A 5381-nucleotide genomic window follows, 5' to 3' on the forward strand; every position below is an offset into this window, starting at 1 on the left:
TGTGTGCCCCCCCCCCCCCCACCACCAGCACCGCTGGTGGCATCTGCAGGTGGTTCACAATTGCTGCTGGCCACTGCCAATGCTGCCAGCAGTGTCTGTGGGTGGTCGCCGACTGCTGGTTGGCACTCACCACCCCTCCCCCTGCTGCTGACAGTGCTGCGGCCCCCTGTGGGAGCTCCCCACTTGCTGCCACCACTCTCCCGCCACCAACAGCACCGCCACTGCCTGCAGGAGCTCGGCGTTCCCCCCCAACCTCTGGGGGCATGCAGCATTCATGGACTGAAGCTCCCAGGACAGCTAGATTTCAACACAAAGAGCCTGGCACAGACATGGAAACAATGGAAGCAAGAATTCAGTTTTCATACACAGTTAACCATGGCTGATAAAGAAGAGAAAATGAAGGTAAAGCTGTTTTAGTATCTAGTAGGAGAAAAGGCTGTGAACTAAGTGCGACACTGATGCCAGGGAACCCTAACGCACTACAACAGTTAATAGAAGTGTTTGATGCATACTGTGGCCCCAGGAAAAATTAGACTGTAGACAGATATCAGTTTTTCACCCAAAACCAAGAGGAAGGAATAGAGGCCTTCCAGCACTGACAACTCTAGCATCCTCATGTAACTTTGGAGACATAAAAGAGTCCCTAATCAGGGATAGGATTGTGTGTGGCACACAGGGCTCTGCCCTGAGGCAGAAACTACTAAAAGACATAGATCTAACACTAGAAAAATGTCACCGAATTGCAAGGGCAGCAGAATTGTCTAAACAAAGGATCAAAATGGTACCAACAGCCACATGTACAGAGCTGATTCACAGGCTCAGCCTAAAGGACTCTGGAAAGCAGGAGCCTGAGAGGCCAACTGCAAACGCCAACAATATGATTCAGTGCATGTACTGTGGGAAGCTACATGAAAAGGCGGAAGGAGACTACAGATGAGGAGGAAGCTTTTAGTATAAATTTGACAGATTCACAGACTCACAGGATACGCACATTACAGAAAAAAGTGGGCAACAATTCAGCCATATTTGGAACAGTGATGCTAAAGCAAAGACCTGTAAGATTCTAGGTGGATTGTGGAGCCATTTGTAACCTCCTTCCTGTGAATCTATTGAGTAGCAGCATCAGAATGGAAAAATGTCACCAAGTGCTGTTCGTGTATATCAAAACAACTGTTGAGGCCGTTGGGAAAGTGTCGGCTGACTATAAGAAATCCATGCAACAAAAAAACAGTACCACCTGGAATTTATAGTGATTGACAGGGTGGACACCCATTGACTGCTGAGCAGTCGGGCAGGACACTGCAACACCACAACATCCTCCAGGTGACGGAAGAGCAAGAACAGTCATTAGGTTCGCTACCTAACATTATGTTAAGATATGGAGACATATTCCAGGGCACTGGACTCTTTGAAAGCAAACTGAAGTTAGAAATAGATCCACAGGTGCGACCAGTATGACTACCAAAACGCAGAGTTTCGCTAGCCCTGCTGGAGCCACTGAAGAAAGAAATGACAAACCTGCAGAAAAAAGGCACCATCACACCAGTTGCAAAAAGCACCGACTGGATCAGCAGCCTAGTAGTAGTAAAGAAGCCGTCAGGCAAACTGAGAATCTGCATTGAACCAAAACCACTTAACAGGGCACCCAAAAGAAGCCACTACCCACTGCCAACAATTGGGGATGTACTACCTGGCCTATCTAAGGCAAAAGTGTTCACAGTTTGCATTGTCAAGAATGGATTTTGGCATGTGGAGCTAGACGAATCATCCAGCCACCTGACAACCTTTAGTACACCCTTTGGCAGGTATTGCTGGTTAAGGATGCCAAAGATTAATGGGCCAGAGAATTAAGACATGACTCCCCAGAAGACACTGTTTGCTACAACCTCAGCGGGGAAGGGGCAACAGGACATGGAAGCAGCTAAAAAAGCAACAGTCTCAGCAAGTATCACAGTACAACAAAGGAGGTGGGGACCTGAGACCACTGTGCAGAGGGGAAAAAGGTCTGGGTACAACCACTCAGTCCACATGTGAAAGAATGGCAAAAGGGCACCGTTGAGGGTGCAGTGGGAGATAGATCCTACAAAGTTGTCACAGATAGTGGACAGTGACTGAGATGTAACCAGAAGCAACTGCGGAGGGCTGGCAAAGTGGAAATACAGTTGAGCAAAAGATCCCATGATCAGGACCAAGACAACTTTGACAAGTGATCAGTCAACAGTGAGCCCCAGATGGGGGACAAAGATGCCATGGACTCCACAAAGGAAAGAGATACACAGGCAGAGTCCAGCCTGAAAAACATAGACATGGACAGAACAGAAGCAGGCTAGCACCCAGAAAAAAAAAGAAAAAAAAAGAAAAAAAAAAAAAAAAATCAAACAGACAAGAAACGGGAGGCTGGTACAATGCCCAGCATGCCTGGATGACTGTGAGCCCAAAAGAACACAGCAGACCAGTGGTAAAGGCTCGGTCTCCACCGTGGGCTACGTGCTAGCAACCTCTGGCCCAACCAGGGGAATAAGTTAATCATCCATTTTGAACTGTTGAAAGGAAAGATTTAACAACATGCATGGATTTCAGAGGGAAAAGCAGAAGCGGCAGAAATGAGGAGTGTGAAGGAGGAACAGGAAGCAAGGGGGAGGAGAGCGGAAGAGACTTAGAGAGTTACAGTAGGCCCTGCAACACCTCTGTAAGAAACTGCTATAATAAAGACACCATTTATATTAAATAGGGAGCTGTTCCTTGATTACCCAGACAGGGTCACATGAAACAGCCCCCACTAGCAGCACATGGAAAGTACACATAGTTTGCAGAATGTATTATCCACAGCTTAATAATGCTGCCATCTGCCTCCTTTTTATGCTCTTCTCGAACCAACACTGTTCAAAGAGTGCTCTTCCTGCTTTTCATTCTTGCTTTTCGGCCTGCATATGAGCGGCCAGTTTCCTCATCACAGGAAAGTGGATGGTGTTGTGTAAATAAAATACCTGCTGCTGTTTTCAGATCAACTTCAGTGAACATTGTAAGTGCTTGAAGTTCAGCATATGCGTAAGTGGGTTGATGGACTGGGGCCAGGATTTTCAATATATTGCAAAAATCAAGCCATGAATCCCCCTGTGCTTCTATCTCCACCTGTGAAATGGGGCAATACTGCCTTTGTCTTGTCTAGTTAGACTGCAGGCCCTCTGGGGCAGGAACTCTCATGTTATGGGATTAGCACAATAGGGCTCCCATCTCTTGATTTTAAGTACTTTAAAATCAATAGGTGCTAATACAAATAAAAAGGAAGTCAGATCTTGAAAACTCAGGTCTTGATGATTTCTTCACATGAGCAATAAGTACTCAGTCCAGTAAATGTCTACACTTTTATTAAGTGAGCCCCAATGTATATATGCCTAGTTCATGATTGGTCTACAGACTGCTCGAATTACACATATACTGTCCATAGCCCACGTGGCAGTCACAAAACTAAACTAACTGCCTTAGGGTGATGGCAAAAGGACTTGAAATTTTAAATTCCATTTTCTAAACAAAATAAACAGTACTTATGAATCAATACTGAAACTTCATTATGGTGAAATTTTATACTGTTCACCTATCCACTTACCATATAATAACAAAGGCATGCTGACTCTGGTATACCATTATACATTCTTTTGGTTAAAAAATGTATTTTATAGCCTTTAATAAATTAATGAAGTGGGTTTTTTGGTGAGGGTAAATTATTTTTCATGATCAAAAGTTGTTTCACATTAATTTTACACACACACATACATATGTGTATGTGATGAGAACTTCCCTTAATGTGCATTGTTTGATTTTAAAAGTATGTTTTCCCCCCTGCCATTCACTTACAGAAGCAGCCAGATCTGTCAGTTTGTACCAAACAGGTTCAAATGCTTCTCAAAATATTTTGAAGTTGGACTTAAGAACACGTAGTATTTATGAATGAATTATTTGGAGTTGAAAGTAATTCAGGCTGAGTAAAAAGAAATTTCTCAGGCCAACCGTCCTTCTTGGCTAAGTACAGACAGTCAAAAAGCCTGAGGCTGAATCGATTCAGTGTTTGCAGGTTAGTCTAAACTACACAGATTAAATTGAAACAGAAGTGACCAGACATTTACCCTTGATTCAGGAAATGCAGTCACATGCCTGCGATGGCTCAGGCCAAAGCCACAGGGTGCTAGAGCACAGCTCTGGCTGTGTGTTCACTTCCTCTTTCCACTACCCCCAAGGTCTCTGGGATTTTCAGTCCAGAATTACAGCAGCAGGACTCTGCAGGGTTGATTATCACTTCTTCTTCCTGCTTCTAGGTGCCTCTGGTATTTGTAGTCGACAGTCGCAGCCAGCTGTAAGGTTGAGGGGGGGAAGGGGTGTTTCACCCCTTCCCCCCACCCAGCCCCAGACCCCAGCTGGGGTTTGCCTGGGCGGGGGTAGTCCTCCTCCCCCCCGTAGACTGAGCTACATTCCCAACTGGGCTTACCCCGCACCCCCTTGTCAGCCAGCCCTCACTTATCCAGCTGGGGAGCATAGGGGCAGGGTCAGCCCTGCTTTCTGGAGCAAACAGCACAGCCCAGCCAGGGGTTGGAAGCATGCTGGGATACTGGGGGACTGTGATTTAACTTGAACCAGGAAGGGGTCTGGGACAGAAGTTTCATAAACTGGTTTGACCCAAATCAGTTACGTCTACATTCAACCAGGTTTATCTAAAACCAGTTTCAGCCATTTGAAACTGGTTTATGTGCACTGAGCATGTGTTCCATTACAGGTTTAAACCAGTTTCTGATCACTTAAACTAGTTTATGTGTAACTTCTGTCCGTAGCCCTTGAAATCCCATCTCAAGGCCTACTTCTGTGATGCTCCCAGAAAGTCAACCATTGTTGTTAATGAATATGTAAATTAAATGATAATTCCCCAAGAGCACTGTACAACATGGACATCCACTCCCCTAACTGAGGTAACTGGATCATCTTACTGCTGTTCTTCCTGCCCTGCCATCATTCCCTTGTTGAAATAGTATCTGAAATCAAGTTGTAAGCTCAGACCCAATATTTTTCACTTCCAAAGTAGTTTTTAAAGCACTAAATGTGATCCTTCTCTTTTTTACCTCCTCCCTTCCTCCCTGATTCCAGCCACATACCTAGATTTGGTCAACTGTGCACAGCCAGAAACAATCCAATATGGCCACATGGGGCAGGTACACATATTACACTTTTACCAGTATAAGTGACCAGAAACCAGTCTAACAGAACAGAATCTCGGCACAGACTGGTTTAAAAATGGGGTAACCTGATCTAAGATTTGATCTTTTAACCTGATCTAAAAATGGCGTAACCTGATCTATGATTGGGCGGTGAATGTTGAGGGCTATAGGCTGTAC

Source organism: Gavialis gangeticus, unplaced genomic scaffold, assembly GCF_001723915.1.
Source record: "Gavialis gangeticus isolate Ggan-Ray unplaced genomic scaffold, GavGan_comp1, whole genome shotgun sequence".
Classification (NCBI taxonomy): domain Eukaryota; kingdom Metazoa; phylum Chordata; order Crocodylia; family Gavialidae; genus Gavialis; species Gavialis gangeticus.